Here is a 25,877-nt window from a genome sequence, read left to right on the forward strand (position 1 = left end):
ATATGTACAATCGACAGTTGAAAGTATTTAAACGAAGAAAAAATATCTTCAATCAGGCTTCTTTTTAAACTTGAACATACAGATTGTTATCGGTCTCCTTTGGTTTCTAAGAGCACAGAGGAATGCAGATAATAGCCGTAAAGGCTTATTTCCCACAAACAACAGGACATTGTGTCGATTCAAAAGATTACTCTACCTTTTATCGTCAGCTTTGCGCAGTGGCGGTATCGTAGATTATGAGGTTTATCCGAGGCGCGATTATTGCTAGTTGAAAACTATTACCAATACCCCGCCCAATTGCCGTGAAATTCGACGATTGTGGCAATTTCTAAAGGGTTCTTAGGAGCCTTTATTCTTATTATTCCCTCGCGTTGAGAACTTCTATTATTTGTCAAAATTCAGCTCGAAACAGGAGGTTTGTCGAATCCGCGTGACAATATAATGATTTTTCCCAAAACTGCTTCCATGTCCTAAGTATGTGTCCAATCAAATAAAAGTGAAAAACATGCAAATGTATATTATCATATAATTGATCTAAAAACCTGTGTCAGAAGTGGTATTCGAACCCTCGCCTCCATTCGGAGACCAGAATACTCAACACCACATTGTGGTGAAGAACACGACGTTCTTGAGTCTGGCGCCTTAGACCACTCGGCCATTCTGACAGCGCTGGAAGGAATGAGTATACGGCGTGTTCCATAAGGAGAAAAAACAAAAATAAACGCAAATGTTAAATTGACGTTTAAAATTTCTTTAGCTCAACTGTTTCAGCATATAAATTAAGTTACTATATACAATTGCATAAAAAGCCAGAGGCCTGTCAAATCATCCATGTGGATTAAAACCAAAATAATCTACATTTAAACTAATGATCGGTTAGCTGAATTAAGTGTTGCTTATGTATGTTAAGCGTGATAGTATTCTTGCACCGTTATAAAAATATCAGGTATATTTTATTTGAGTTGAAATTTGAATGTTGCATGTCAACGATCATCGGCGCCATGGCTTAGTGGTAAAGCGCCTGTCTAGTAAACAGGAGATCCTGGGTTCGATCCCCAGTGGTGCCTTTTTATCATCAGCTAAATTTATATTTTAAACCCCATTTAAAAGTACAGTGTTGGGGCATTTATTAATCCAATTAAAATATCATCTTCTTCATTTGCAGCGTCGCCAAACGTATAAATTTCAGCGACAATGCATTAGGTTAATTTTAAAATGTACTAACGGATTTAAACATCGGCGCCATGGCTTAGTGGCAAAGCGCCTGTCTTGTAAACAGGAGATCCTGGGTTCGATCCCCAGTGGTGCCTCTTAAAAGCTTTCTAGACAAACATTGCGCTAGAGCTTCTCTTTTTTTCAATTAATCGTGGGAACGTAATAGAGTATTCATGAAATATTCAATAATTATATTATGTATTTACAGTAACGTTATATACGGCCTAGGACAAAAGCCAGTGTGTTGTAAGTAAAATGTCCAGGTTTCGAAACGTAATACGCCTTTTTAAACACATAAAAAATTAAAGATAGATTTATTTTACACAGCATAAACCTTTTTGTCGTAATACACTGTACATACACAATACCTCTATATGTACAATCGACAGTTGAAAGTATTTAAACGAAGAAAAAATATCTTCAATCAGGCTTCTTTTTAAACTTGAACATACAGATTGTTATCGGTCTCCTTTGGTTTCTAAGAGCACAGAGGAATGCAGATAATAGCCGTAAAGGCTTATTTCCCACAAACAACAGGACATTGTGTCGATTCAAAAGATTACTCTACCTTTTATCGTCAGCTTTGCGCAGTGGCGGTATCGTAGATTATGAGGTTTATCCGAGGCGCGATTATTGCTAGTTGAAAACTATTACCAATACCCCGCCCAATTGCCGTGAAATTCGACGATTGTGGCAATTTCTAAAGGGTTCTTAGGAGCCTTTATTCTTATTATTCCCTCGCGTTGAGAACTTCTATTATTTGTCAAAATTCAGCTCGAAACAGGAGGTTTGTCGAATCCGCGTGACAATATAATGATTTTTCCCAAAACTGCTTCCATGTCCTAAGTATGTGTCCAATCAAATAAAAGTGAAAAACATGCAAATGTATATTATCATATAATTGATCTAAAAACCTGTGTCAGAAGTGGTATTCGAACCCACGCCTCCATTCGGAGACCAGAATACTCAACACCACATTGTGGTGAAGAACACGACGTTCTTGAGTCTGGCGCCTTAGACCACTCGGCCATTCTGACAGCGCTGGAAGGAATGAGTATACGGCGTGTTCCATAAGGAGAAAAAACAAAAATAAACGCAAATGTTAAATTGACGTTTAAAATTTCTTTAGCTCAACTGTTTCAGCATATAAATTAAGTTACTATATACAATTGCATAAAAAGCCAGAGGCCTGTCAAATCATCCATGTGGATTAAAACCAAAATAATCTACATTTAAACTAATGATCGGTTAGCTGAATTAAGTGTTGCTTATGTATGTTAAGCGTGATAGTATTCTTGCACCGTTATAAAAATATCAGGTATATTTTATTTGAGTTGAAATTTGAATGTTGCATGTCAACGATCATCGGCGCCATGGCTTAGTGGTAAAGCGCCTGTCTAGTAAACAGGAGATCCTGGGTTCGATCCCCAGTGGTGCCTCTTAAAAGCTTTCTAGACAAACATTGCGCTAGAGCTTCTCTTTTTTTCAATTAATCGTAGGAACGTAATAGAGTATTCATGATATATTCAATAATTATATTATGTATTTACAGTGACGTTATATACGGCCTAGGACAAAAGCCAGTGTGTTGTAAGTAAAATTTCCAGGTTTCGAAACGTAATACGCCTTTTTAAACACATAAAAAATTAAAGATAGATTTATTTTACACAGCATAAACCTTTTTGTCGTAATACACTGTACATACACAATACCTCTATATGTACAATCGACAGTTGAAAGTATTTAAACGAAGAAAAAATATCTTCAATCAGGCTTCTTTTTAAACTTGAACATACAGATTGTTATCGGTCTCCTTTGGTTTCTAAGAGCACAGAGGAATGCAGATAATAGCCGTAAAGGCTCATTTCCCACAAACAACAGGACATTGTGTCGATTCAAAAGATTACTCTACCTTTTATCGTCAGCTTTGCGCAGTGGCGGTATCGTAGATTATGAGGTTTATCCGAGGCGCGATTATTGCTAGTTGAAAACTATTACCAATACCCGGCCCAATTGCCGTGAAATTCGACGATTGTGGCAATTTCTAAAGGGTTCTTAGGAGCCTTTATTCTTATTATTCCCTCGCGTTGAGAACTTCTATTATTTGTCAAAATTCAGCTCGAAACAGGAGGTTTGTCGAATCCGCGTGACAATATAATGATTTTTCCCAAAACTGCTTCCATGTCCTAAGTATGTGTCCAATCAAATAAAAGTGAAAAACATGCAAATGTATATTATCATATAATTGATCTAAAAACCTGTGTCAGAAGTGGTATTCGAACCCACGCCTCCATTCGGAGACCAGAATACTCAACACCACATTGTGGTGAAGAACACGACGTTCTTGAGTCTGGCGCCTTAGACCACTCGGCCATTCTGACAGCGCTGGAAGGAATGAGTATACGGCGTGTTCCATAAGGAGAAAAAACAAAAATAAACGCAAATGTTAAATTGACGTTTAAAATTTCTTTAGCTCAACTGTTTCAGCATATAAATTAAGTTACTATATACAATTGCATAAAAAGCCAGAGGCCTGTCAAATCATCCATGTGGATTAAAACCAAAATAATCTACATTTAAACTAATGATCGGTTAGCTGAATTTTAAGTGTTGCTTATGTATGTTAAGCGTGATAGTATTCTTGCACTGTTATAAAAATATCAGGTATATTTTATTTGAGTTGAAATTTGAATGTTGCATGTCAACGATCATCGGCGCCATGGCTTAGTGGTAAAGCGCCTGTCTAGTAAACAGGAGATCCTGGGTTCGATCCCCAGTGGTGCCTTTTTATCATCAGCTAAATTTATATTTTAAACCCCATTTAAAAGTACAGTGTTGGAGGAGCATTTATTAATCCAATTAAAATATCATCTTCTTCATTTGCAGCGTCGCCAAACGTATAATTTTCAGCGACAATGCATTAGGTTAATTTTAAAATGTACTAACGGATTTAAACATCGGCGCCATGGCTTAGTGGCAAAGCGCCTGTCTTGTAAACAGGAGATCCTGGGTTCGATCCCCAGTGGTGCCTGTTAAAAGCTTTCTAGACAAACATTGCGCTAGAGCTTCTCTTTTTTTCAATTAATCGTAGGAACGTAATAGAGTATTCATGATATATTCAATAATTATATTATCTATTTACAGTGACGTTATATATGGCCTAGGACAAAAGCCAGTGTGTTGTAAGTAAAATTTCCAGGTTTCGAAACGTAATACGCCTTTTTAAACACATAAAAAATTAAAGATAGATTTATTTTACACAGCATAAACCTTTTTGACGTAATACACTGTACATACACAATACCTCTATATATACTATCGACAGTTGAAAGTATTTAAACGAAGAAAAATATCTTCAATCAGGCTTCTATTTAAACTCGAACATACAGATTGTTATCGGTCTCCTTTGGTTTCTAAGAGCACAGAGGAATGCAGATAATAGCCGTGAAGGCTCATTTCCCACAAACAACAGGACATTGTGTCGATTCAAAAGATTATTCTACCTTTTATCGTCAGCTTTGCGCAGTGGCGGTATCGTAGCTTATGAGGTTTATCCGAGGCGCGATTATTGCTAGTTGAAAACTATTACCAATACCCCGCCCGATTGCCGTGAAATTCGACGATTGTGGCAATTTCTGAAGGGTTCTCAGGAGCCTTTATTCTTATTATTCCCTCGCGTTGAGAACTTCTGTTAGTTGTCAAAAATCAGCTCGAAACAGGAGGTTTGTCGAATCCGCGTGACAATATAATGATTTTTCCCAAAACTGCTTCCATGTCCTAAGTATGTGTTCAATCAAATAAAAGTGAAAAACATACAAATGTATATTATCATATAATTGATCTAAAAACCTGTGTCAGAAGTGGGATTCGAACCCACGCCTCCATTCGGAGACCAGAATACTCAACACCACATTGTGGTGAAGAACACGACGTTCTTAAGTCTGGCGCCTTAGACCACTCGGCCATTCTGACAGCGCTGGAAGGAATGAGTATACGGCGTGTTCCATAAGGAGAAAAAATAAAAATAAACGCAAATGTTAAATTGACGTTTAAAATTTCTTTAGCTCAACTGTTTCAGCATATAAATTAAGTTACTATATACAATTGCATAAAAAGCCAGAGGCCTGTCAAATCATCCATGTGGATTAAAACCAAAATAATCTATATTTAAACTAATGATCGGTTAGCTGAATTAAGTGTTGCTTATGTATGTTAAGCGTGATAGTATTCTTGCACCGTTATAAAAATATCAGGTATATTTTATTTGAGTTGAAATTTGAATGTTGCGTGTCAACGATCATCGGCGCCATGGCTTAGTGGTAAAGCGCCTGTCTAGTAAACAGGAGATCCTGGGTTCGAAACCCAGTGGTGCATTTTTATCATCAGCTAAATTTATATTTTAAACCCCATTTAAAAGTATAGTGTTGGAGCATTTATTAATCCAATTAAAATATCACCTTCTTCATTTGCAGCGTCGCCAAACGTATTATTTTCAGCGACATTGCATTAGGTTAATTTTAAAATGTACTAATGGATTTAAACATCGGCGCCATGGCTTAGTGGCAAAGCGCCTGTCTTGTAAACAGGAGATCCTGGGTTCGATCCCCAGTGGTGCCTCTTAAAAGCTTTCTAGACAAACATTGCGCTAGAGCTTCTCTTTTTTTCAATTAATCGTAGGAACGTAATAGAGTATTCATGATACATTCAATAATTATAGTGACAATATAATGATTTTTCCCAAAACTGCTTCCATGTCCTAAGTATGTGTTCAATCAAATAAAAGTGAAAAACATACAAATGTATATTATCATATAATTGATCTAAAAACCTGTGTCAGAAGTGGGATTCGAACCCACGCCTCCATTCGGAGACCAGAACACTCAACACCACATTGTGGTGAAGAACACGACGTTCTTGAGTCTGGCGCCTTAGACCACTCGGCCATTCTGACAGCGCTGGAAAGAATGAGTATACGGCGTGTTCCATAAGGAGAAAAAATAAACGCAAATGTTAAATTGACGTTTAAAATTTTTTTAGCTCAACTGTTTCAGCATATAAATTAAGTTACTATATACAATTGCATAAAAAGCCAGAGGCCTGTCAAATCATCCATGTGGATTAAAACCAAAAAAATCAACATTTAAACTAATGATCGGTTAGCTGAATTAAGTGTTGCTTATGTATGTTTAGCGTGATAGTATTCTTGCACCGTTATAAAAATATCAGGTATATTTTATTTGAGTTGAAATTTGAATGTTGCATGTCAACGATCATCGGCGCCATGGCTTAGTGGTAAAGCGCCTGTCTAGTAAACAGGAGATCCTGGGTTCGATCCCCAGTGGTGCCTTTTTATCATCAGCTAAATTTATATTTTAAACCCCATTTAAAAGTACAGTGTTGGGGCATTTATTAATCCAATTAAAATATCATCTTCTTCATTTGCAGCGTCGCCAAACGTATAATTTTCAGCGACAACGCATTAGGTTAATTTTAAAATGTACTAACGGATTTAAACATCGGCGCCATGGCTTAGTGGCAAAGCGCCTGTCTTGTAAACAGGAGATCCTGGGTTCGATCCCCAGTGGTGCCTCTTAAAAGCTTTCTAGACAAACATTGCGCTAGAGCTTCTCTTTTTTTCAATTAATCGTGGGAACGTAATAGAGTATTCATGAAATATTCAATAATTATATTATGTATTTACAGTAACGTTATATACGGCCTAGGACAAAAGCCAGTGTGTTGTAAGTAAAATGTCCAGGTTTCGAAACGTAATACGCCTTTTTAAACACATAAAAAATTAAAGATAGATTTATTTTACACAGCATAAACCTTTTTGTCGTAATACACTGTACATACACAATACCTCTATATGTACAATCGACAGATGAAAGTATTTAAACGAAGAAAAAATATCTTCAATCAGGCTTCTTTTTAAACTTGAACATACAGATTGTTATCGGTCTCCTTTGGTTTCTAAGAGCACAGAGGAATGCAGATAATAGCCGTGAAGGCTCATTTCCCACAAACAACAGGACATTGTGTCGATTCAAAAGATTACTCTACCTTTTATCGTCAGCTTTGCGCAGTGGCGGTATCGTAGCTTATGAGGTTTATCCGAGGCGCGATTATTGCTAGTTGAAAACTATTACCAATACCCCGCCCAATTGCCGTGAAATTCGACGATTGTGGCAATTTCTAAAGGGTTGTTAGGAGCCTTTATTCTTATTATTCCCTCGCGTTGAGAACTTTTATTAGTTGTCAAAATTCAGCTCGAAACAGGAGGTTTGTCGAATCCGCGTGACAATATAATGATTTTTCCCAAAACTGCTTCCATGTCCTAAGTATGAGTCCAATCAAATAAAAGTGAAAAACATGCAAATGTATATTATCATATAATTGATCTAAAAACCTGTGTCAGAAGTGGGATTCGAACCCACGCCTGCATTCGGAGACCAGAATATTCAACACCACATTGTGGTGAAGAACACGACGTTCTTGAGTCTGGCGCCTTAGACCACTCGGCCATTCTGACTGCGCTCGAAGGAATGAGTATACGGCGTGTTCCATAAGGAGAAAAAATAAAAATAAACGCAAATGTTAAATTGACGTTTAAAATTTCTTTAGCTCAACTGTTTCAGCATATAAATTAAGTTACTATATACAATTGCATAAAAAGCCAGAGGCCTGTCAAATCATCCATGTGGATTAAAACCAAAATAATCTATATTCAAACTAATGATCGGTTAGCTGAATTAAGTGTTGCTTATGTATGTTAAGCGTGATAGTATTCTTGCACCGTTATAAAAATATCAGGTATATTTTATTTGAGTTGAAATTTAAATGTTGCGTGTCAACGATCATCGGCGCCATGGCTTAGTGGTAAAGCGCATGTCTAGTAAACAGGAGATCCTGGGTTCGATCCCCAGTGGTGCCTTTTTATCATCAGCTAAATTTATATTTTAAACCCCATTTAAAAGTACAGTGTTGGAGGAGCATTTATTAATCCAATTAAAATATCATCTTCTTCATTTGCAGCGTCGCCAAACGTATAATTTTCAGCGACAATGCATTAGGTTAATTTTAAAATGTACTAACGGATTTAAACATCGGCGCCATGGCTTAGTGTCGTAGGAACGTAATAGAGTATTCATGATTTATTCAATAATTATATTATGTATTTACAGTGACGTTATATACGGCCTAGGACAAAAGCCAGTGTGTTGTAAGTAAAATTTCCAGGTTTCGAAACCTAACACGCCTTTTTAAACACATAAAAAATTAAAGATAGATTTATTTTACACAGCATAAACCTTTTTGACGTAATACACTGTACATACACAATAACTCTATATGTACTATCGACAGTTGAAAGTATTTAAACGAATAAAATATCTTCAATCAGGCTTCTTTTTAAACTTGAACATACAGATTGTTATCGGTCTCCTTTGGTTTCTAAGGGCACAGAGGAATGCAGATAATAACCGTGAAGGCTCATTTCCCACAAACAACAGGACATTGTGTTGATTCAAAAGATTATTCTACCTTTTATCGTCAGCTTTGCGCAGTGGCGGTATCGAAGCTTATGAGGTTTATCCGAGGCGCGATTATTGCTGGTTGAAAACTATTACCAATACCCCGCCCGATTGCCGTGAAATTCGACGATTGTGGCAATTTCTGAAGGGTTCTCAGGAGCCTTTATTCTTATTATTCCCTCGCGTTGAGAACTTCTGTTAGTTGTCAAAATTCAGCTCGAAACAGGAGGTTTGTCGAATCCGCGTGACAATATAATGATTTTTCCCAAAACTGCTTCCATGTCCTAAGTATGTGTTCAATCAAATAAAAGTGAAAAACATACAAATGTGTATTATCATATAATTGATCTAAAAACCTGTGTCAGAAGTGGGATTCGAACCCACGCCTCCATTCGGAGACCAGAATACTCAACACCACATTGTGGTGAAGAACACGACGTTCTTGAGTCTGGCGCCTTAGACCACTCGGCCATTCTGACAGCGCTGGAAGGAATGAGTATACGGCGTGTTCCATAAGGAGAAAAAATAAAAATAAACGCAAATGTTAAATTGACGTTTAAAATTTCTTTAGCTCAACTGTTTCAGCATATAAATTAAGTTACTATATACAATTGCATAAAAAGCCAGAGGCCTGTCAAATCATCCATGTGGATTAAAACCAAAATAATCTACATTTAAACTAATGATCGGTTAGCTGAATTAAGTGTTGCTTATGTATGTTAAGCGTGATAGTATTCTTGCACCGTTATAAAAATATCAGGTATATTTTATTTGAGTTGAAATTTGAATGTTGCATGTCAACGATCATCGGCGCCATGGCTTAGTGGTAAAGCGCCTGTCTAGTAAACAGGAGATCCTGGGTTCGATCCCCAGTGGTGCCTTCTTATCATCAGCTAAATTTATATTTTAAACCCCATTTAAAAGTACAGTGTTGGGGCATTTATTAATCCAATTAAAATATCATCTTCTTCATTTGCAGCGTCGCCAAACGTATAATTTTCAGCGACAATGCATTAGGTTAATTTTAAAATGTACTAACAGATTTAAACATCGGCGCCATGGCTTAGTGGCAAAGCGCCTGTCTTGTAAACAGGAGATCCTGGGTTCGATCCCCAGTGGTGCCTCTTAATAGCGTTCTAGACAAACATTGCGCTAGAGCTTCTCTTTTTTTCAATTAATCGTAGGAACGTAATAGAGTATTCATGATATATTCAATAATTATATTATGTATTTACAGTGACGTTATATACGGCCTAGGACAAAAGCCAGTGTGTTGTAAGTAAAATTTCCAGGTTTCGAAACGTAATACGCCTTTTTAAACACATAAAAAATTAAAGATAGATTTATTTTACACAGCATAAACCTTTTTGACGTAATACACTGTACATACACAATACCTCTATATGTACAATCGACAGTTGAAAGTATTTAAACGAAGAAAAAATATCTTCAATCAGGCTTCTTTTTAAACTTGAACATACAGATTGTTATCGGTCTCCTTTGGTTTCTAAGAGCACAGAGGAATGCAGATAATAACCGTGAAGGCTCATTTCCCACAAACAACAGGACATTGTGTTGATTCAAAAGATTATTCTACCTTTTATCGTCAGCTTTGCGCAGTGGCGGTATCGTAGCTTATGAGGTTTATCCGAGGCGCGATTATTGCTAGTTGAAAACTATTACCAATACCCCGCCCGATTGCCGTGAAATTCGACGATTGTGGCAATTTCTGAAGGGTTCTTAGGAGCCTTTATTCTTATTATTCCCTCGCGTTGTGAACTTCTATTAGTTGTCAAAATTCAGCTCGAAACAGGAGGTTTGTCGAATCCGCGTGACAATATAATGATTTTTCCCAAAACTGCTTCCATGTCCTAAGTATGTGTTCAATCAAATAAAAGTGAAAAACATACAAATGTATATTATCATATAATTGATCTAAACACCTGTGTCAGAAGTGGGATTCGAACCCACGCCTCCATTCGGAGACCAGAATACTCAACACCACATTGTGGTGAAGAACACGACGTTCTTGAGTCTGGCGCCTTAGACCACTCGGCCATTCTGACAGCGCTGGAAGGAATGAGTATACGTGTTCCATAAGGAGAAAAAACAAAAATAAACGCAAATGTTAAATTGACGTTTAAAATTTCTTTAGCTCAACTGTTTCAGCATATAAATTAAGTTACTATATACAATTGCATAAAAAGCCAGAAGCCTGTCAAATCATCCATGTGGATTAAAACCAAAATAATCTACATTTAAGCTAATGATCGGTTAGCTGAATTAAGTGTTGCTTATGTATGTTAAGCGTGATAGTATTCTTGCACCGTTATAAAAATATCAGGTATATTTTATTTGAGTTGAAATTTGAATGTTGCATGTCAACGATCATCGGCGCCATGGCTTAGTGGTAAAGCGCCTGTCTAGTAAACAGGAGATCCCGGGTTCGATCCCCAGTGGTGCCTTTTTATCATCAGCTAATTTTATATTTTAAACCCCATTTAAAAGTACAGTGTTGGGGCATTTATTAATCCAATTAAAATATCATCTTCTTCATTTGCAGCGTCGCCAAACGTATAATTTTCAGCGACAATGCATTAGGTTAATTTTAAAATGTACTAACGGATTTAAACATCGGCGCCATGGCTTAGTGGCAAAGCGCCTGTCTTGTAAACAGGAGATCCTGGGTTCGATCCCCAGTGGTGCCTCTTAAAAGCTTTCTAGACAAACATTGCGCTAGAGCTTCTCTTTTTTATCGGCGCCATGGCTTAGTGGCAAAGCGCCTGTCTTGTAAACAGGAGATCCTGGGTTCGATCCCCAGTGGTGCCTCTTAAAAGCTTTCTAGACAAACATTGCGCTAGAGCTTCTCTTTTTTTCAATTAATCGTAGGAACGTAATAGAGTATTCATGATATATTCAATAATTATATTATGTATTTACAGTGACGTTATATACGGCCTAGGACAAAAGCCAGTGTGTTGTAAGTAAAATTTCCAGGTTTCGAAACCTAACACGCCTTTTTAAACACATAAAAAATTAAAGATAGATTTATTTTACACAGCATAAACCTTTTTGACGTAATACACTGTACATACACAATAACTCTATATGTACTATCGACAGCTGAAAGTATTTAAACGAATAAAATATCTTCAATCAGGCTTCTTTTTAAACTTGAACATACAGATTGTTATCGGTCTCCTTTGGTTTCTAAGGGCACAGAGGAATGCAGATAATAACCGTGAAGGCTCATTTCCCACAAACAACAGGACATTGTGTTGATTCAAAAGATTATTCTACCTTTTATCGTCAGCTTTGCGCAGTGGCGGTATCGTAGCTTATGAGGTTTATCCGAGGCGCGATTATTGCTGGTTGAAAACTATTACCAATACCCCGCCCGATTGCCGTGAAATTCGACGATTGTGGCAATTTCTGAAGGGTTCTCAGGAGCCTTTATTCTTATTATTCCCTCGCGTTGAGAACTTCTGTTAGTTGTCAAAATTCAGCTCGAAACAGGAGGTTTGTCGAATCCGCGTGACAATATAATGATTTTTCCCAAAACTGCTTCCATGTCCTAAGTATGTGTTCAATCAAATAAAAGTGAAAAACATACAAATGTATATTATCATATAATTGATCTAAAAACCTGTGTCAGAAGTGGGATTCGAACCCACGCCTCCATTCGGAGACCAGAATACTCAACACCACATTGTGGTGAAGAACACGACGTTCTTGAGTCTGGCGCCTTAGACCACTCGGCCATTCTGACAGCGCTGGAAGGAATGAGTATACGGCGTGTTCCATAAGGAGAAAAAATAAAAATAAACGCAAATGTTAAATTGACGTTTAAAATTTCTTTAGCTCAACTGTTTCAGCATATAAATTAAGTTACTATATACAATTGCATAAAAAGCCAGAGGCCTGTCAAATCATCCATGTGGATTAAAACCAAAATAATCTACATTTAAACTAATGATCGGTTAGCTGAATTAAGTGTTGCTTATGTATGTTAAGCGTGATAGTATTCTTGCACCGTTATAAAAATATCAGGTATATTTTATTTGAGTTGAAATTTGAATGTTGCATGTCAACGATCATCGGCGCCATGGCTTAGTGGTAAAGCGCCTGTCTAGTAAACAGGAGATCCTGGGTTCGATCCCCAGTGGTGCCTTCTTATCATCAGCTAAATTTATATTTTAAACCCCATTTAAAAGTACAGTGTTGGGGCATTTATTAATCCAATTAAAATATCATCTTCTTCATTTGCAGCGTCGCCAAACGTATAATTTTCAGCGACAATGCATTAGGTTAATTTTAAAATGTACTAACAGATTTAAACATCGGCGCCATGGCTTAGTGGCAAAGCGCCTGTCTTGTAAACAGGAGATCCTGGGTTCGATCCCCAGTGGTGCCTCTTAATAGCGTTCTAGACAAACATTGCGCTAGAGCTTCTCTTTTTTTCAATTAATCGTAGGAACGTAATAGAGTATTCATGATATATTCAATAATTATATTATGTATTTACAGTGACGTTATATACGGCCTAGGACAAAAGCCAGTGTGTTGTAAGTAAAATTTCCAGGTTTCGAAACGTAATACGCCTTTTTAAACACATAAAAAATTAAAGATAGATTTATTTTACACAGCATAAACCTTTTTGACGTAATACACTGTACATACACAATACCTCTATATGTACAATCGACAGTTGAAAGTATTTAAACGAAGAAAAAATATCTTCAATCAGGCTTCTTTTTAAACTTGAACATACAGATTGTTATCGGTCTCCTTTGGTTTCTAAGAGCACAGAGGAATGCAGATAATAACCGTGAAGGCTCATTTCCCACAAACAACAGGACATTGTGTTGATTCAAAAGATTATTCTACCTTTTATCGTCAGCTTTGCGCAGTGGCGGTATCGTAGCTTATGAGGTTTATCCGAGGCGCGATTATTGCTAGTTGAAAACTATTACCAATACCCCGCCCGATTGCCGTGAAATTCGACGATTGTGGCAATTTCTGAAGGGTTCTTAGGAGCCTTTATTCTTATTATTCCCTCGCGTTGTGAACTTCTATTAGTTGTCAAAATTCAGCTCGAAACAGGAGGTTTGTCGAATCCGCGTGACAATATAATGATTTTTCCCAAAACTGCTTCCATGTCCTAAGTATGTGTTCAATCAAATAAAAGTGAAAAACATACAAATGTATATTATCATATAATTGATCTAAACACCTGTGTCAGAAGTGGGATTCGAACCCACGCCTCCATTCGGAGACCAGAATACTCAACACCACATTGTGGTGAAGAACACGACGTTCTTGAGTCTGGCGCCTTAGACCACTCGGCCATTCTGACAGCGCTGGAAGGAATGAGTATACGTGTTCCATAAGGAGAAAAAACAAAAATAAACGCAAATGTTAAATTGACGTTTAAAATTTCTTTAGCTCAACTGTTTCAGCATATAAATTAAGTTACTATATACAATTGCATAAAAAGCCAGAAGCCTGTCAAATCATCCATGTGGATTAAAACCAAAATAATCTACATTTAAGCTAATGATCGGTTAGCTGAATTAAGTGTTGCTTATGTATGTTAAGCGTGATAGTATTCTTGCACCGTTATAAAAATATCAGGTATATTTTATTTGAGTTGAAATTTGAATGTTGCATGTCAACGATCATCGGCGCCATGGCTTAGTGGTAAAGCGCCTGTCTAGTAAACAGGAGATCCCGGGTTCGATCCCCAGTGGTGCCTTTTTATCATCAGCTAATTTTATATTTTAAACCCCATTTAAAAGTACAGTGTTGGGGCATTTATTAATCCAATTAAAATATCATCTTCTTCATTTGCAGCGTCGCCAAACGTATAATTTTCAGCGACAATGCATTAGGTTAATTTTAAAATGTACTAACAGATTTAAACATCGGCGCCATGGCTTAGTGGCAAAGCGCCTGTCTTGTAAACAGGAGATCCTGGGTTCGATCCCCAGTGGTGCCTCTTAATAGCGTTCTAGACAAACATTGCGCTAGAGCTTCTCTTTTTTTCAATTAATCGTAGGAACGTAATAGAGTATTCATGATATATTCAATAATTATATTATGTATTTACAGTGACGTTATATACGGCCTAGGACAAAAGCCAGTGTGTTGTAAGTAAAATTTCCAGGTTTCGAAACGTAATACGCCTTTTTAAACACATAAAAAATTAAAGATAGATTTATTTTACACAGCATAAACCTTTTTGACGTAATACACTGTACATACACAATACCTCTATATGTACAATCGACAGTTGAAAGTATTTAAACGAAGAAAAAATATCTTCAATCAGGCTTCTTTTTAAACTTGAACATACAGATTGTTATCGGTCTCCTTTGGTTTCTAAGAGCACAGAGGAATGCAGATAATAGCCGTAAAGGCTCATTTCCCACAAACAACAGGACATTGTGTCGATTCAAAAGATTACTCTACCTTTTATCGTCAGCTTTGCGCAGTGGCGGTATCGTAGCTTATGAGGTTTATACGAGGCGCGATTATTGCTAGTTGAAAACTATTACCAATACCCCGCCCAATTGCCGTGAAATTCGACGATTGTGGCAATTTCTAAAGGGTTCTTAGGAGCCTTTATTCTTATTATTCCCTCGCGTTGAAAACTTCTATTAGTTGTCAAAATTCAGCTCGAAACAGGAGGTTTGTCGAATCCGCGTGACAATATAATGATTTTTCCCAAAACTGCTTCCATGTCCTAAGTATGTGTCCAATCAAATAAAAGAGAAAAACATGCAAATGTATATTATCATATAATTGATCTAAAAACCTGTGTCAGAAGTGGGATTCGAACCCACGCCTCCATTCGGAGACCAGAATACTCAACACCACATTGTGGTGAAGAACACGGCGTTCTTGAGTCTGGCGCCTTAGACCACTCGGCCATTCTGACTGCGCTCGAAGGAATGAGTATACGGCGTGTTCCATAAGGAGAAAAAATAAAAATAAACGCAAATGTTAAATTGACGTTTAAAATTTCTTTAGCTCAACTGTTTCAGCATATAAATTAAGTTACTATATACAATTGCATAAAAAGCCAGAGGCCTGTCAAATCATCCATGTGGATCAAAACCAAAATAATCTATATTTAAACTAATGATCGGTTAGCTGAATTAAGTGTTGCTTATGTATGTTAAGCGTGATAGTATTCTTGCACCGTTATAAAAATATCAGGTATATTTTATTTGAGTTGAAATTTGAATGTTGCATGTCAACGATCATCGGCGCCATGGCTTAGTGGTAAAGCGCCTGTCTAGTAAACAGGAGATCCTGGGTTCGATCCCCAGTGGTGCCTTTTTATCATCAGCTAAATTTATATTTTAAACCCCATTTAAAAGTACAGTGTTGGAGGAGCATTTATTAATCCAATTAAAATATCATCTTCTTCATTTGCAGCGTCGCCAAACGTATAATTTTCAGCGACAATGCATTAGGTTAATTTTAAAATGTACTAACGGATTTAAACATCGGCGCCATGGCTTAGTGGCAAAGCGCCTGTCTTGTAAACAGGAGATCCTGGGTTCGATCCCAGTGGTGCCTCTTAAAAGCTTTCTAGACAAACATTGCGCTAGAGCTTCTCTTTTTTTCAATTAATCGTAGGAACGTAATAGAGTATTCATGATATATTCAATAATTATATTATCTATTTACAGTGACGTTATATAAGGCCTAGGACAAAAGCCAGTGTGTTGTAAGTAAAATTTCCAGGTTTCGAAACGTAATACGCCTTTTTAAACACATTAAAAATTAAAGATAGATTTATTTTACACAGCATAAACCTTTTTGACGTAATACACTGTACATACACAATACCTCTATATATACTATCGACAGTTGAAAGTATTTAAACGAATAAAATATCTTCAATCAGGCTTCTTTTTAAACTTGAACATACAGATTGTTATCGGTCTCCTTTGGTTTCTAAGGGCACAGAGGAATGCAGATAATAACCGTGAAGGCTCATTTCCCACAAACAACAGGACATTGTGTTGATTCAAAAGATTATTCTACCTTTTATCGTCAGCTTTGCGCAGTGGCGGTATCGTAGCTTATGAGGTTTATCCGAGGCGCGATTATTGCTAGTTGAAAACTATTACCAATACCCCGCCCGATTGCCGTGAAATTCGACGATTGTGGCAATTTCTAAAGGGTTCTTAGGAGCCTTTATTCTTATTATTCCCTCGCGTTGAAAACTTCTATTAGTTGTCAAAATTCAGCTCGAAACAGGAGGTTTGTCGAATCCGCGTGACAATATAATGATTTTTCCCAAAACTGCTTCCATGTCCTAAGTATGTGTCCATTCAAATAAAAGTGAAAAACATGCAAATGTATATTATCATATAATTGATCTAAAAACCTGTGTCAGAAGTGGGATTCGAACCCACGCCTCCATTCGGAGACCAGAATACTCAACACCACATTGTGGTGAAGAACACGACGTTCTTGAGTCTGGCGCCTTAGACCACTCGGCCATTCTGACTGCGCTCGAAGGAATGAGTATACGGCGTGTTCCATAAGGAGAAAAAATAAAAATAAACGCAAATGTTAAATTGACGTTTAAAATTTCTTTAGCTCAACTGTTTCAGCATATAAATTAAGTTACTATATACAATTGCATAAAAAGCCAGAGGCCTGTCAAATCATCCATGTGGATTAAAACCAAAATAATCTATATTTAAACTAATGATCGGTTAGCTGAATTAAGTGTTGCTTATGTATGTTAAGCGTGATAGTATTCTTGCACCGTTATAAAAATATCAGGTATATTTTATTTGAGTTGAAATTTGAATGTTGCGTGTCAACGATCATCGGCGCCATGGCTTAGTGGTAAAGCGCCTGTCTAGTAAACAGGAGATCCTGGGTTCGATCCCCAGTGGTGCCTTTTTATCATCAGCTAAATTTATATTTTAAACCCCATTTAAAAGTACAGTGTTGGAGGAGCATTTATTAATCCAATTAAAATATCATCTTCTTCATTTGCAGCGTCGCCAAACGTATAATTTTCAGCGACAATGCATTAGGTTAATTTTAAAATGTACTAACGGATTTAAACATCGGCGCCATGGCTTAGTGGCAAAGCGCCTGTCTTGTAAACAGGAGATCCTGGGTTCGATCCCCAGTGGTGCCTCTTAAAAGCTTTCTAGACAAACATTGCGCTAGAGCTTCTCTTTTTTTCAATTAATCGTAGGAACGTAATAGAGTATTCATGATATATTCAATAATTATATTATCTATTTACAGTGACGTTATATAAGGCCTAGGACAAAAGCCAGTGTGTTGTAAGTAAAATTTCCAGGTTTCGAAACGTAATACGCCTTTTTAAACACATTAAAAATTAAAGATAGATTTATTTTACACAGCATAAACCTTTTTGACGTAATACACTGTACATACACAATACCTCTATATATACTATCGACAGTTGAAAGTATTTAAACGAATAAAATATCTTCAATCAGGCTTCTTTTTAAACTTGAACATACAGATTGTTATCAGTCTCCTTTGGTTTCTAAGGGCACAGAGGAATGCAGATAATAACCGTGAAGGCTCATTTCCCACAAACAACAGGACATTGTGTTGATTCAAAAGATTATTCTACCTTTTATCGTCAGCTTTGCGCAGTGGCGGTATCGTAGCTTATGAGGTTTATCCGAGGCGCGATTATTGCTAGTTGAAAACTATTACCAATACCCCGCCCGATTGCCGTGAAATTCGACGATTGTGGCAATTTCTGAAGGGTTCTTAGGAGCCTTTATTCTTATTATTCCCTCGCGTTGTGAACTTCTATTAGTTGTCAAAATTCAGCTCGAAACAGGAGGTTTGTCGAATCCGCGTGACAATATAATGATTTTTCCCAAAACTGCTTCCATGTCCTAAGTATGTGTTCAATCAAATAAAAGTGAAAAACATACAAATGTATATTATCATATAATTGATCTAAAAACCTGTGTCAGAAGTGGGATTCGAACCCACGCCTCCATTCGGAGACCAGAATACTCAACACCACATTGTGGTGAAGAACACGACGTTCTTGAGTCTGGCGCCTTAGACCACTCGGCCATTCTGACAGCGCTGGAAGGAATGAGTATACGGCGTGTTCCATAAGGAGAAAAAACAAAAATAAACGCAAATGTTAAATTGACGTTTAAAATTTCTTTAGCTCAACTGTTTCAGCATATAAATTAAGTTACTATATACAATTGCATAAAAAGCCAGAGGCCTGTCAAATCATCCATGTGGATTAAAACCAAAATAATCTACATTTAAACTAATGATCGGTTAGCTGAATTAAGTGTTGCTTATGTATGTTAAGCGTGATAGTATTCTTGCACCGTTATAAAAATATCAGGTATATTTTATTTGAGTTGAAATTTGAATGTTGCATGTCAACGATCATCGGCGCCATGGCTTAGTGGTAAAGCGCCTGTCTAGTAAACAGGAGATCCTGGGTTCGATCCCCAGTGGTGCCTTTTTATCATCAGCTAATTTTATATTTTAAACCCCATTTAAAAGTACAGTGTTGGGGCATTTATTAATCCAATTAAAATATCATCTTCTTCATTTGCAGCGTCGCCAATCGTATAATTTTCAGCGACAATGCATTAGGTTAATTTTAAAATGTACTAACGCATTTAAACATCGGCGCCATGGCTTAGTGGCAAAGCGCCTGTCTTGTAAACAGGAGATCCTGGGTTCGATCCCCATTGGTGCCTATTAAAAGCTTTCTAGACAAACATTGCGCTAGAGCTTCTCTTTTTTCAATTAATCGTGGGAACGTAATAGAGTATTCATGAATATTCAATAATTATATTATCTATTTACAGTAACGTTATATACGGCCTAGGACAAAAGCCAGTGTGTTGTAAGTAAAATTTCCAGGTTTCGAAACGTAACACGCCTTTTTAAACACATAAAAAATTAAAGATAGATTTATTTTACACAGCATAAAGCTTTTTGACGTAATACACTGTACATACACAATACCTCTATATGTACTATCGACAGTTGAAAGTATTTAAACGAAGAAAAAATATCTTCCATCAGGCTTCTTTTTAAATTTGAACATACAGATTGTTATCGGTCTCCTTCGGTTTTTAAGAGCACAGAGGAATGCAGATAATAGCCGTGAAGGCTCATTTCCCACAAACAACAGGACATTGTGTCGATTCAAAAGATTATTCTACTTTTTATCGTCAGCTTTGCGCAGTGGCGGTATCGAAGCTTATGAGGTTTAACCGAGGCGCGATTATTGCTAGTTGAAAACTATTACCAATACCCCGCCCGATTGCCGTGAAATTCGACGATTGTGGCAATTTCTGAAGGGTTCTTAGGAGCGTTTATTCTTATTATTCCCTCGCGTTGAGAACTTCTATTAGTTGTCAAAATTCAGCTCGAAACAGGAGGTTTGTCGAATCCGCGTGACAGTATAATGATTTTTCCCAAAACTGCTTCCATGTCCTAAGTATGTGTTCAATCAAATAAAAGTGAAAAACATACAAATGTATATTATCATATAATTGATCTAAAAACCTGTGTCAGAAGTGGGATTCGAACCCACGCCTCCATTCGGAGACCAGAATACTCAACACCACATTGTGGTGAAGAACACGACGTTCTTGAGTCTGGCGCCTTAGACCACTCGGCCATTCTGACAGCGCTGGAAGGAATGAGTATACGGCGTGTTCCATAAGGAGAAAAAACAAAAATAAACGCAAATGTTAAATTGACGTTTAAAATTTCTTTAGCTCAACTGTTTCAGCATATAAATTAAGTTACTATATACAATTGCATAAAAAGCCAGAGGCCTGTCAAATCATCCATGTGGATTAAAACCAAAATAATCTACATTTAAACTAATGATCGGTTAGCTGAATTAAGTGTTGCTTATGTATGTTAAGCGTGATAGTATTCTTGCACCGTTATAAAAATATCAGGTATATTTTATTTGAGTTGAAATTTGAATGTTGCATGTCAACGATCATCGGCGCCATGGCTTAGTGGTAAAGCGCCTGTCTAGTAAACAGGAGATCCTGGGTTCGATCCCCAGTGGTGCCTTTTTATCATCAGCTAATTTTATATTTTAAACCCCATTTAAAAGTACAGTGTTGGGGCATTTATTAATCCAATTAAAATATCATCTTCTTCATTTGCAGCGTCGCCAAACGTATAATTTTCAGCGACAATGCATTAGGTTAATTTTAAAATGTACTAACGGATTTAAACATCGGCGCCATGGCTTAGTGGCAAAGCGCCTGTCTTGTAAACAGGAGATCCTGGGTTCGATCCCCAATGGTGCCTATTAAAAGCTTTCTAGACAAACATTGCGCTAGAGCTTCTCTTTTTTCAATTAATCGTGGGAACGTAATAGAGTATTCATGAAATATTCAATAATTATATTATGTATTTACAGTAACGTTATATACGGCCTAGGACAAAAGCCAGTGTGTTGTAAGTAAAATTTCCAGGTTTCGAAACCTAACACGCCTTTTTAAACACATAAAAAATTAAAGATAGATTTATTTTACACAGCATAAACCTTTTTGACGTAATACACTGTACATACACAATACCTCTATATGTACTATCGACAGTTGAAAGTATTTAAACGAAGAAAAAATATCTTCCATCAGGCTTCTTTTTAAATTTGAACATACAGATTGTTATCGGTCTCCTTCGGTTTTTAAGAGCACAGAGGAATGCAGATAATAGCCGTGAAGGCTCATTTCCCACAAACAACAGGACATTGTGTCGATTCAAAAGATTATTCTACTTTTTATCGTCAGCTTTGCGCAGTGGCGGTATCGAAGCTTATGAGGTTTAACCGAGGCGCGATTATTGCTAGTTGAAAACTATTACCAATACCCCGCCCGATTGCCGTGAAATTCGACGATTGTGGCAATTTCTGAAGGGTTCTTAGGAGCGTTTATTCTTATTATTCCCTCGCGTTGAGAACTTCTGTTAGTTGTCAAAATTCAGCTCGAAACAGGAGGTTTATCGAATCCGCGTGACAATATAATTATATTTCCCAAAACTGCTTCCATGTCCTAAGTATGTGTCCAATCAAATAAAAGTGAAAAACATACAAATGTATATTATCATATAATTGATCTAAAAATCTGTGTCAGAAGTGGGATTCGAACCCACGCCTCCATTCGGAGACCAGAATACTCAACACCACATTGTGGTGAAGAACACGACGTTCTTGAGTCTGGCGCCTTAGACCACTCGGCCATTCTGACAGCGCTGGAAGGAATGAGTATACGGCGTGTTCCATAAGGAGAAAAAACAAAAATAAACGCAAATGTTAAATTGACGTTTAAAATTTCTTTAGCTCAACTGTTTCAGCATATAAATTAAGTTACTATATACAATTGCATAAAAAGCCAGAGGCCTGTCAAATCATCCATGTGGATTAAAACCAAAATAATCTACATTTAAACTAATGATCGGTTAGCTGAATTAAGTGTTGCTTATGTATGTTAAGCGTGATAGTATTCTTGCACCGTTATAAAAATATCAGGTATATTTTATTTGAGTTGAAATTTGAATGTTGCATGTCAACGATCATCGGCGCCATGGCTTAGTGGTAAAGCGCCTGTCTAGTAAACAGGAGATCCTGGGTTCGATCCCCAGTGGTGCCTTTTTATCATCAGCTAATTTTATATTTTAAACCCCATTTAAAAGTACAGTGTTGGGGCATTTATTAATCCAATTAAAATATCATCTTCTTCATTTGCAGCGTCGCCAAACGTATAATTTTCAGCGACAATGCATTAGGTTAATTTTAAAATGTACTAACGGATTTAAACATCGGCGCCATGGCTTAGTGGCAAAGCGCCTGTCTTGTAAACAGGAGATCCTGGGTTCGATCCCCAATGGTGCCTCTTAAAAGCTTTCTAGACAAACATTGCGCTAGAGCTTCTCTTTTTTTCAATTAATCGTGGGAACGTAATAGAGTATTCATGAAATATTCAATAATTATATTATGTATTTACAGTAACGTTATATACGGCCTAGGACAAAAGCCAGTGTGTTGTAAGTAAAATTTCCAGGTTTCGAAACCTAACACGCCTTTTTAAACACATAAAAAATTAAAGATAGATTTATTTTACACAGCATAAACCTTTTTGACGTAATACACTGTACATACACAATACCTCTATATGTACTATCGACAGTTGAAAGTATTTAAACGAAGAAAAAATATCTTCCATCAGGCTTCTTTTTAAATTTGAACATACAGATTGTTATCGGTCTCCTTCGGTTTTTAAGAGCACAGAGGAATGCAGATAATAGCCGTGAAGGCTCATTTCCCACAAACAACAGGACATTGTGTCGATTCAAAAGATTATTCTACTTTTTATCGTCAGCTTTGCGCAGTGGCGGTATCGAAGCTTATGAGGTTTAACCGAGGCGCGATTATTGCTAGTTGAAAACTATTACCAATACCCCGCCCGATTGCCGTGAAATTCGACGATTGTGGCAATTTCTGAAGGGTTCTTAGGAGCGTTTATTCTTATTATTCCCTCGCGTTGAGAACTTCTATTAGTTGTCAAAATTCAGCTCGAAACAGGAGGTTTGTCGAATCCGCGTGACAATATAATTATTTTTCCCAAAACTGCTTCCATGTCCTAAGTATGTGTCCAATCAAATAAAAGTGAAAAACATACAAATGTATATTATCATATAATTGATCTAAAAACCTGTGTCAGAAGTGGGATTCGAACCCACGCCTCCATTCGGAGACCAGAATACTCAACACCACATTGTGGTGAAGAACACGACGTTCTTGAGTCTGGCGCCTTAGACCACTCGGCCATTCTGACAGCGCTGGAAGGAATGAGTATACGGCGTGTTCCATAAGGAGAAAAAACAAAAATAAACGCAAATGTTAAATTGACGTTTAAAATTTCTTTAGCTCAACTGTTTCAGCATATAAATTAAGTTACTATATACAATTGCATAAAAAGCCAGAGGCCTGTCAAATCATCCATGTGGATTAAAACCAAAATAATCTACATTTAAACTAATGATCGGTTAGCTGAATTAAGTGTTGCTTATGTATGTTAAGCGTGATAGTATTCTTGCACCGTTATAAAAATATCAGGTATATTTTATTTGAGTTGAAATTTGAATGTTGCATGTCAACGATCATCGGCGCCATGGCTTAGTGGTAAAGCGCCTGTCTAGTAAACAGGAGATCCTGGGTTCGATCCCCAGTGGTGCCTTCTTATCATCAGCTAAATTTATATTTTAAACCCCATTTAAAAGTACAGTGTTGGGGCATTTATTAATCCAATTAAAATATCATCTTCTTCATTTGCAGCGTCGCCAAACGTATAATTTTCAGCGACAATGCATTAGGTTAATTTTAAAATGTACTAACGGATTTAAACATCGGCGACATGGCTTAGTGGCAAAGCGCCTGTCTTGTAAACAGGAGATCCTGGGTTCGATCCCCAGTGGTGCCTCTTAAAAGCTTTCTAGACAAACATTGCGCTAGAGCTTCTCTTTTTTTCAATTAATCGTGGGAACGTAATAGAGTATTCATGAAATATTCAATAATTATATTATGTATTTACAGTAACGTTATATACGGCCTAGGACAAAAGCCAGTGTGTTGTAAGTAAAATTTCCAGGTTTCGAAACGTAACACGCCTTTTTAAACACATAAAAAATTAAAGATAGATTTATTTTACACAGCATAAACCTTTTTGACGTAATACACTGTACATACACAATACCTCTATATGTACTATCGACAGTTGAAAGTATTTAAACGAAGAAAAAATATCTTCCATCAGGCTTCTTTTTAAATTTGAACATACAGATTTTTATCGGTCTCCTTTGGTTTTTAAGAGCACAGAGGAATGCAGATAATAGCCGTGAAGGCTCATTTCCCACAAACAACAGGACATTGTGTCGATTCAAAAGATTATTCTACTTTTTATCGTCAGCTTTGCGCAGTGGCGGTATCGAAGCTTATGAGGTTTAACCGAGGCGCGATTATTGCTAGTTGAAAACTATTACCAATACCCCGCCCGATTGCCGTGAAATTCGACGATTGTGGCAATTTCTGAAGGGTTCTTAGGAGCGTTTATTCTTATTATTCCCTCGCGTTGAGAACTTCTATTATTTGTCAAAATTCAGCTCGAAACAGGAGGTTTGTCGAATCCGCGTGACAATATAATGATTTTTCCCAAAACTGCTTCCATGTCCTAAGTATGTGTCCAATCAAATAAAAGTGAAAAACATGCAAATGTATATTATCATATAATTGATCTAAAAACCTGTGTCAGAAGTGGTATTCGAACCCTCGCCTCCATTCGGAGACCAGAATACTCAACACCACATTGTGGTGAAGAACACGACGTTCTTGAGTCTGGCGCCTTAGACCACTCGGCCATTCTGACAGCGCTGGAAGGAATGAGTATACGGCGTGTTCCATAAGGAGAAAAAACAAAAATAAACGCAAATGTTAAATTGACGTTTAAAATTTCTTTAGCTCAACTGTTTCAGCATATAAATTAAGTTACTATATACAATTGCATAAAAAGCCAGAGGCCTGTCAAATCATCCATGTGGATTAAAACCAAAATAATCTACATTTAAACTAATGATCGGTTAGCTGAATTAAGTGTTGCTTATGTATGTTAAGCGTGATAGTATTCTTGCACCGTTATAAAAATATCAGGTATATTTTATTTGAGTTGAAATTTGAATGTTGCATGTCAACGATCATCGGCGCCATGGCTTAGTGGTAAAGCGCCTGTCTAGTAAACAGGAGATCCTGGGTTCGATCCCCAGTGGTGCCTTTTTATCATCAGCTAAATTTATATTTTAAACCCCATTTAAAAGTACAGTGTTGGGGCATTTATTAATCCAATTAAAATATCATCTTCTTCATTTGCAGCGTCGCCAAACGTATAATTTTCAGCGACAATGCATTAGGTTAATTTTAAAATGTACTAACGGATTTAAACATCGGCGCCATGGCTTAGTGGCAAAGCGCCTGTCTTGTAAACAGGAGATCCTGGGTTCGATCCCCAGTGGTGCCTCTTAAAAGCTTTCTAGACAAACATT

General features: G+C 37.0%; 66 non-coding genes across 66 annotated transcripts; 49 read left to right on the plus strand and 17 right to left on the minus strand.

Annotated features, from left to right (window-relative positions):
* Positions 1 to 207: 207 nt before the first annotated feature.
* Positions 208 to 347, plus strand: LOC149727957 (U4 spliceosomal RNA). The gene has a single exon (XR_016386145.1). It is a non-coding gene; the product is annotated as a U4 spliceosomal RNA (small nuclear RNA).
* Positions 348 to 545: 198 nt separating this feature from the next.
* On the minus strand, positions 546 to 665 carry Trnal-caa (transfer RNA leucine (anticodon CAA)). The gene is made up of 2 exons: positions 628 to 665; positions 546 to 591 (listed from the first exon to the last, which is right to left on the minus strand). It is a non-coding gene; the product is annotated as a tRNA-Leu (tRNA).
* Positions 666 to 995: 330 nt separating this feature from the next.
* On the plus strand, positions 996 to 1,067 carry Trnat-agu (transfer RNA threonine (anticodon AGU)). Its single transcript has one exon. It is a non-coding gene; the product is annotated as a tRNA-Thr (tRNA).
* A 171-nt stretch (positions 1,068 to 1,238) lies between these two features.
* Positions 1,239 to 1,310, plus strand: Trnat-ugu (transfer RNA threonine (anticodon UGU)). The gene has a single exon. It is a non-coding gene; the product is annotated as a tRNA-Thr (tRNA).
* Positions 1,311 to 1,794: 484 nt separating this feature from the next.
* On the plus strand, positions 1,795 to 1,934 carry LOC149727961 (U4 spliceosomal RNA). Its single transcript, XR_016386146.1, has one exon. It is a non-coding gene; the product is annotated as a U4 spliceosomal RNA (small nuclear RNA).
* A 198-nt stretch (positions 1,935 to 2,132) lies between these two features.
* Trnal-caa (transfer RNA leucine (anticodon CAA)) lies at positions 2,133 to 2,252 on the minus strand. The gene is made up of 2 exons: positions 2,215 to 2,252; positions 2,133 to 2,178 (listed from the first exon to the last, which is right to left on the minus strand). It is a non-coding gene; the product is annotated as a tRNA-Leu (tRNA).
* A 330-nt stretch (positions 2,253 to 2,582) lies between these two features.
* Trnat-agu (transfer RNA threonine (anticodon AGU)) lies at positions 2,583 to 2,654 on the plus strand. Its single transcript has one exon. It is a non-coding gene; the product is annotated as a tRNA-Thr (tRNA).
* Positions 2,655 to 3,138: 484 nt separating this feature from the next.
* On the plus strand, positions 3,139 to 3,278 carry LOC149727964 (U4 spliceosomal RNA). Its single transcript, XR_016386097.1, has one exon. It is a non-coding gene; the product is annotated as a U4 spliceosomal RNA (small nuclear RNA).
* A 198-nt stretch (positions 3,279 to 3,476) lies between these two features.
* Trnal-caa (transfer RNA leucine (anticodon CAA)) lies at positions 3,477 to 3,596 on the minus strand. The gene is made up of 2 exons: positions 3,559 to 3,596; positions 3,477 to 3,522 (listed from the first exon to the last, which is right to left on the minus strand). It is a non-coding gene; the product is annotated as a tRNA-Leu (tRNA).
* Positions 3,597 to 3,928: 332 nt separating this feature from the next.
* Positions 3,929 to 4,000, plus strand: Trnat-agu (transfer RNA threonine (anticodon AGU)). The gene has a single exon. It is a non-coding gene; the product is annotated as a tRNA-Thr (tRNA).
* Positions 4,001 to 4,174: 174 nt separating this feature from the next.
* Positions 4,175 to 4,246, plus strand: Trnat-ugu (transfer RNA threonine (anticodon UGU)). The gene has a single exon. It is a non-coding gene; the product is annotated as a tRNA-Thr (tRNA).
* A 483-nt stretch (positions 4,247 to 4,729) lies between these two features.
* On the plus strand, positions 4,730 to 4,869 carry LOC149727968 (U4 spliceosomal RNA). Its single transcript, XR_016386111.1, has one exon. It is a non-coding gene; the product is annotated as a U4 spliceosomal RNA (small nuclear RNA).
* A 198-nt stretch (positions 4,870 to 5,067) lies between these two features.
* On the minus strand, positions 5,068 to 5,187 carry Trnal-uaa (transfer RNA leucine (anticodon UAA)). Its single transcript has 2 exons — positions 5,150 to 5,187; positions 5,068 to 5,113 (listed from the first exon to the last, which is right to left on the minus strand). It is a non-coding gene; the product is annotated as a tRNA-Leu (tRNA).
* A 330-nt stretch (positions 5,188 to 5,517) lies between these two features.
* On the plus strand, positions 5,518 to 5,589 carry Trnat-agu (transfer RNA threonine (anticodon AGU)). Its single transcript has one exon. It is a non-coding gene; the product is annotated as a tRNA-Thr (tRNA).
* A 171-nt stretch (positions 5,590 to 5,760) lies between these two features.
* Positions 5,761 to 5,832, plus strand: Trnat-ugu (transfer RNA threonine (anticodon UGU)). The gene has a single exon. It is a non-coding gene; the product is annotated as a tRNA-Thr (tRNA).
* Positions 5,833 to 6,046: 214 nt separating this feature from the next.
* On the minus strand, positions 6,047 to 6,166 carry Trnal-caa (transfer RNA leucine (anticodon CAA)). Its single transcript has 2 exons — positions 6,129 to 6,166; positions 6,047 to 6,092 (listed from the first exon to the last, which is right to left on the minus strand). It is a non-coding gene; the product is annotated as a tRNA-Leu (tRNA).
* Positions 6,167 to 6,490: 324 nt separating this feature from the next.
* Positions 6,491 to 6,562, plus strand: Trnat-agu (transfer RNA threonine (anticodon AGU)). The gene has a single exon. It is a non-coding gene; the product is annotated as a tRNA-Thr (tRNA).
* Positions 6,563 to 6,733: 171 nt separating this feature from the next.
* Positions 6,734 to 6,805, plus strand: Trnat-ugu (transfer RNA threonine (anticodon UGU)). The gene has a single exon. It is a non-coding gene; the product is annotated as a tRNA-Thr (tRNA).
* A 484-nt stretch (positions 6,806 to 7,289) lies between these two features.
* LOC149727975 (U4 spliceosomal RNA) lies at positions 7,290 to 7,429 on the plus strand. Its single transcript, XR_016386142.1, has one exon. It is a non-coding gene; the product is annotated as a U4 spliceosomal RNA (small nuclear RNA).
* Positions 7,430 to 7,627: 198 nt separating this feature from the next.
* Positions 7,628 to 7,747, minus strand: Trnal-caa (transfer RNA leucine (anticodon CAA)). Its single transcript has 2 exons — positions 7,710 to 7,747; positions 7,628 to 7,673 (listed from the first exon to the last, which is right to left on the minus strand). It is a non-coding gene; the product is annotated as a tRNA-Leu (tRNA).
* A 330-nt stretch (positions 7,748 to 8,077) lies between these two features.
* Positions 8,078 to 8,149, plus strand: Trnat-agu (transfer RNA threonine (anticodon AGU)). The gene has a single exon. It is a non-coding gene; the product is annotated as a tRNA-Thr (tRNA).
* Positions 8,150 to 8,768: 619 nt separating this feature from the next.
* LOC149727978 (U4 spliceosomal RNA) lies at positions 8,769 to 8,908 on the plus strand. Its single transcript, XR_016386138.1, has one exon. It is a non-coding gene; the product is annotated as a U4 spliceosomal RNA (small nuclear RNA).
* A 198-nt stretch (positions 8,909 to 9,106) lies between these two features.
* Positions 9,107 to 9,226, minus strand: Trnal-caa (transfer RNA leucine (anticodon CAA)). Its single transcript has 2 exons — positions 9,189 to 9,226; positions 9,107 to 9,152 (listed from the first exon to the last, which is right to left on the minus strand). It is a non-coding gene; the product is annotated as a tRNA-Leu (tRNA).
* A 330-nt stretch (positions 9,227 to 9,556) lies between these two features.
* On the plus strand, positions 9,557 to 9,628 carry Trnat-agu (transfer RNA threonine (anticodon AGU)). Its single transcript has one exon. It is a non-coding gene; the product is annotated as a tRNA-Thr (tRNA).
* A 171-nt stretch (positions 9,629 to 9,799) lies between these two features.
* On the plus strand, positions 9,800 to 9,871 carry Trnat-ugu (transfer RNA threonine (anticodon UGU)). The gene has a single exon. It is a non-coding gene; the product is annotated as a tRNA-Thr (tRNA).
* Positions 9,872 to 10,355: 484 nt separating this feature from the next.
* Positions 10,356 to 10,495, plus strand: LOC149727982 (U4 spliceosomal RNA). The gene has a single exon (XR_016386104.1). It is a non-coding gene; the product is annotated as a U4 spliceosomal RNA (small nuclear RNA).
* Positions 10,496 to 10,693: 198 nt separating this feature from the next.
* On the minus strand, positions 10,694 to 10,813 carry Trnal-caa (transfer RNA leucine (anticodon CAA)). Its single transcript has 2 exons — positions 10,776 to 10,813; positions 10,694 to 10,739 (listed from the first exon to the last, which is right to left on the minus strand). It is a non-coding gene; the product is annotated as a tRNA-Leu (tRNA).
* A 327-nt stretch (positions 10,814 to 11,140) lies between these two features.
* Trnat-agu (transfer RNA threonine (anticodon AGU)) lies at positions 11,141 to 11,212 on the plus strand. The gene has a single exon. It is a non-coding gene; the product is annotated as a tRNA-Thr (tRNA).
* Positions 11,213 to 11,383: 171 nt separating this feature from the next.
* On the plus strand, positions 11,384 to 11,455 carry Trnat-ugu (transfer RNA threonine (anticodon UGU)). The gene has a single exon. It is a non-coding gene; the product is annotated as a tRNA-Thr (tRNA).
* A 49-nt stretch (positions 11,456 to 11,504) lies between these two features.
* Trnat-ugu (transfer RNA threonine (anticodon UGU)) lies at positions 11,505 to 11,576 on the plus strand. The gene has a single exon. It is a non-coding gene; the product is annotated as a tRNA-Thr (tRNA).
* A 482-nt stretch (positions 11,577 to 12,058) lies between these two features.
* LOC149727987 (U4 spliceosomal RNA) lies at positions 12,059 to 12,198 on the plus strand. The gene has a single exon (XR_016386117.1). It is a non-coding gene; the product is annotated as a U4 spliceosomal RNA (small nuclear RNA).
* A 198-nt stretch (positions 12,199 to 12,396) lies between these two features.
* On the minus strand, positions 12,397 to 12,516 carry Trnal-caa (transfer RNA leucine (anticodon CAA)). The gene is made up of 2 exons: positions 12,479 to 12,516; positions 12,397 to 12,442 (listed from the first exon to the last, which is right to left on the minus strand). It is a non-coding gene; the product is annotated as a tRNA-Leu (tRNA).
* Positions 12,517 to 12,846: 330 nt separating this feature from the next.
* On the plus strand, positions 12,847 to 12,918 carry Trnat-agu (transfer RNA threonine (anticodon AGU)). The gene has a single exon. It is a non-coding gene; the product is annotated as a tRNA-Thr (tRNA).
* Positions 12,919 to 13,089: 171 nt separating this feature from the next.
* Trnat-ugu (transfer RNA threonine (anticodon UGU)) lies at positions 13,090 to 13,161 on the plus strand. Its single transcript has one exon. It is a non-coding gene; the product is annotated as a tRNA-Thr (tRNA).
* Positions 13,162 to 13,645: 484 nt separating this feature from the next.
* LOC149727991 (U4 spliceosomal RNA) lies at positions 13,646 to 13,785 on the plus strand. The gene has a single exon (XR_016386105.1). It is a non-coding gene; the product is annotated as a U4 spliceosomal RNA (small nuclear RNA).
* A 198-nt stretch (positions 13,786 to 13,983) lies between these two features.
* Trnal-caa (transfer RNA leucine (anticodon CAA)) lies at positions 13,984 to 14,103 on the minus strand. The gene is made up of 2 exons: positions 14,066 to 14,103; positions 13,984 to 14,029 (listed from the first exon to the last, which is right to left on the minus strand). It is a non-coding gene; the product is annotated as a tRNA-Leu (tRNA).
* Positions 14,104 to 14,430: 327 nt separating this feature from the next.
* Positions 14,431 to 14,502, plus strand: Trnat-agu (transfer RNA threonine (anticodon AGU)). The gene has a single exon. It is a non-coding gene; the product is annotated as a tRNA-Thr (tRNA).
* A 171-nt stretch (positions 14,503 to 14,673) lies between these two features.
* Positions 14,674 to 14,745, plus strand: Trnat-ugu (transfer RNA threonine (anticodon UGU)). The gene has a single exon. It is a non-coding gene; the product is annotated as a tRNA-Thr (tRNA).
* Positions 14,746 to 15,229: 484 nt separating this feature from the next.
* On the plus strand, positions 15,230 to 15,369 carry LOC149727995 (U4 spliceosomal RNA). The gene has a single exon (XR_016386093.1). It is a non-coding gene; the product is annotated as a U4 spliceosomal RNA (small nuclear RNA).
* A 198-nt stretch (positions 15,370 to 15,567) lies between these two features.
* On the minus strand, positions 15,568 to 15,687 carry Trnal-caa (transfer RNA leucine (anticodon CAA)). The gene is made up of 2 exons: positions 15,650 to 15,687; positions 15,568 to 15,613 (listed from the first exon to the last, which is right to left on the minus strand). It is a non-coding gene; the product is annotated as a tRNA-Leu (tRNA).
* A 330-nt stretch (positions 15,688 to 16,017) lies between these two features.
* On the plus strand, positions 16,018 to 16,089 carry Trnat-agu (transfer RNA threonine (anticodon AGU)). The gene has a single exon. It is a non-coding gene; the product is annotated as a tRNA-Thr (tRNA).
* Positions 16,090 to 16,263: 174 nt separating this feature from the next.
* On the plus strand, positions 16,264 to 16,334 carry Trnat-ugu (transfer RNA threonine (anticodon UGU)). Its single transcript has one exon. It is a non-coding gene; the product is annotated as a tRNA-Thr (tRNA).
* A 482-nt stretch (positions 16,335 to 16,816) lies between these two features.
* LOC149727999 (U4 spliceosomal RNA) lies at positions 16,817 to 16,956 on the plus strand. The gene has a single exon (XR_016386131.1). It is a non-coding gene; the product is annotated as a U4 spliceosomal RNA (small nuclear RNA).
* Positions 16,957 to 17,154: 198 nt separating this feature from the next.
* Trnal-caa (transfer RNA leucine (anticodon CAA)) lies at positions 17,155 to 17,274 on the minus strand. The gene is made up of 2 exons: positions 17,237 to 17,274; positions 17,155 to 17,200 (listed from the first exon to the last, which is right to left on the minus strand). It is a non-coding gene; the product is annotated as a tRNA-Leu (tRNA).
* Positions 17,275 to 17,604: 330 nt separating this feature from the next.
* Positions 17,605 to 17,676, plus strand: Trnat-agu (transfer RNA threonine (anticodon AGU)). The gene has a single exon. It is a non-coding gene; the product is annotated as a tRNA-Thr (tRNA).
* A 174-nt stretch (positions 17,677 to 17,850) lies between these two features.
* Trnat-ugu (transfer RNA threonine (anticodon UGU)) lies at positions 17,851 to 17,922 on the plus strand. Its single transcript has one exon. It is a non-coding gene; the product is annotated as a tRNA-Thr (tRNA).
* Positions 17,923 to 18,404: 482 nt separating this feature from the next.
* Positions 18,405 to 18,544, plus strand: LOC149728003 (U4 spliceosomal RNA). Its single transcript, XR_016386106.1, has one exon. It is a non-coding gene; the product is annotated as a U4 spliceosomal RNA (small nuclear RNA).
* Positions 18,545 to 18,742: 198 nt separating this feature from the next.
* Positions 18,743 to 18,862, minus strand: Trnal-caa (transfer RNA leucine (anticodon CAA)). Its single transcript has 2 exons — positions 18,825 to 18,862; positions 18,743 to 18,788 (listed from the first exon to the last, which is right to left on the minus strand). It is a non-coding gene; the product is annotated as a tRNA-Leu (tRNA).
* A 330-nt stretch (positions 18,863 to 19,192) lies between these two features.
* Trnat-agu (transfer RNA threonine (anticodon AGU)) lies at positions 19,193 to 19,264 on the plus strand. The gene has a single exon. It is a non-coding gene; the product is annotated as a tRNA-Thr (tRNA).
* Positions 19,265 to 19,435: 171 nt separating this feature from the next.
* On the plus strand, positions 19,436 to 19,507 carry Trnat-ugu (transfer RNA threonine (anticodon UGU)). The gene has a single exon. It is a non-coding gene; the product is annotated as a tRNA-Thr (tRNA).
* A 482-nt stretch (positions 19,508 to 19,989) lies between these two features.
* On the plus strand, positions 19,990 to 20,129 carry LOC149728007 (U4 spliceosomal RNA). The gene has a single exon (XR_016386125.1). It is a non-coding gene; the product is annotated as a U4 spliceosomal RNA (small nuclear RNA).
* Positions 20,130 to 20,327: 198 nt separating this feature from the next.
* On the minus strand, positions 20,328 to 20,447 carry Trnal-caa (transfer RNA leucine (anticodon CAA)). The gene is made up of 2 exons: positions 20,410 to 20,447; positions 20,328 to 20,373 (listed from the first exon to the last, which is right to left on the minus strand). It is a non-coding gene; the product is annotated as a tRNA-Leu (tRNA).
* A 330-nt stretch (positions 20,448 to 20,777) lies between these two features.
* Positions 20,778 to 20,849, plus strand: Trnat-agu (transfer RNA threonine (anticodon AGU)). Its single transcript has one exon. It is a non-coding gene; the product is annotated as a tRNA-Thr (tRNA).
* Positions 20,850 to 21,020: 171 nt separating this feature from the next.
* On the plus strand, positions 21,021 to 21,092 carry Trnat-ugu (transfer RNA threonine (anticodon UGU)). Its single transcript has one exon. It is a non-coding gene; the product is annotated as a tRNA-Thr (tRNA).
* A 483-nt stretch (positions 21,093 to 21,575) lies between these two features.
* On the plus strand, positions 21,576 to 21,715 carry LOC149728011 (U4 spliceosomal RNA). Its single transcript, XR_016386126.1, has one exon. It is a non-coding gene; the product is annotated as a U4 spliceosomal RNA (small nuclear RNA).
* A 198-nt stretch (positions 21,716 to 21,913) lies between these two features.
* Trnal-caa (transfer RNA leucine (anticodon CAA)) lies at positions 21,914 to 22,033 on the minus strand. Its single transcript has 2 exons — positions 21,996 to 22,033; positions 21,914 to 21,959 (listed from the first exon to the last, which is right to left on the minus strand). It is a non-coding gene; the product is annotated as a tRNA-Leu (tRNA).
* Positions 22,034 to 22,363: 330 nt separating this feature from the next.
* Trnat-agu (transfer RNA threonine (anticodon AGU)) lies at positions 22,364 to 22,435 on the plus strand. Its single transcript has one exon. It is a non-coding gene; the product is annotated as a tRNA-Thr (tRNA).
* A 171-nt stretch (positions 22,436 to 22,606) lies between these two features.
* Trnat-ugu (transfer RNA threonine (anticodon UGU)) lies at positions 22,607 to 22,678 on the plus strand. Its single transcript has one exon. It is a non-coding gene; the product is annotated as a tRNA-Thr (tRNA).
* Positions 22,679 to 23,162: 484 nt separating this feature from the next.
* Positions 23,163 to 23,302, plus strand: LOC149728015 (U4 spliceosomal RNA). Its single transcript, XR_016386127.1, has one exon. It is a non-coding gene; the product is annotated as a U4 spliceosomal RNA (small nuclear RNA).
* Positions 23,303 to 23,500: 198 nt separating this feature from the next.
* Positions 23,501 to 23,620, minus strand: Trnal-caa (transfer RNA leucine (anticodon CAA)). Its single transcript has 2 exons — positions 23,583 to 23,620; positions 23,501 to 23,546 (listed from the first exon to the last, which is right to left on the minus strand). It is a non-coding gene; the product is annotated as a tRNA-Leu (tRNA).
* Positions 23,621 to 23,950: 330 nt separating this feature from the next.
* On the plus strand, positions 23,951 to 24,022 carry Trnat-agu (transfer RNA threonine (anticodon AGU)). Its single transcript has one exon. It is a non-coding gene; the product is annotated as a tRNA-Thr (tRNA).
* A 171-nt stretch (positions 24,023 to 24,193) lies between these two features.
* Trnat-ugu (transfer RNA threonine (anticodon UGU)) lies at positions 24,194 to 24,265 on the plus strand. Its single transcript has one exon. It is a non-coding gene; the product is annotated as a tRNA-Thr (tRNA).
* A 484-nt stretch (positions 24,266 to 24,749) lies between these two features.
* Positions 24,750 to 24,889, plus strand: LOC149728019 (U4 spliceosomal RNA). Its single transcript, XR_016386128.1, has one exon. It is a non-coding gene; the product is annotated as a U4 spliceosomal RNA (small nuclear RNA).
* Positions 24,890 to 25,087: 198 nt separating this feature from the next.
* On the minus strand, positions 25,088 to 25,207 carry Trnal-caa (transfer RNA leucine (anticodon CAA)). The gene is made up of 2 exons: positions 25,170 to 25,207; positions 25,088 to 25,133 (listed from the first exon to the last, which is right to left on the minus strand). It is a non-coding gene; the product is annotated as a tRNA-Leu (tRNA).
* Positions 25,208 to 25,537: 330 nt separating this feature from the next.
* On the plus strand, positions 25,538 to 25,609 carry Trnat-agu (transfer RNA threonine (anticodon AGU)). The gene has a single exon. It is a non-coding gene; the product is annotated as a tRNA-Thr (tRNA).
* A 171-nt stretch (positions 25,610 to 25,780) lies between these two features.
* Trnat-ugu (transfer RNA threonine (anticodon UGU)) lies at positions 25,781 to 25,852 on the plus strand. The gene has a single exon. It is a non-coding gene; the product is annotated as a tRNA-Thr (tRNA).
* Positions 25,853 to 25,877: the final 25 nt, after the last annotated feature.

The sequence above is a fragment of the Ciona robusta genome, chromosome 11 (genome assembly GCF_009617815.1).
Source record: "Ciona robusta chromosome 11, ASM961781v2".
In the NCBI taxonomy this organism is placed as follows: Eukaryota; Metazoa; Chordata; class Ascidiacea; order Phlebobranchia; family Cionidae; genus Ciona; species Ciona robusta.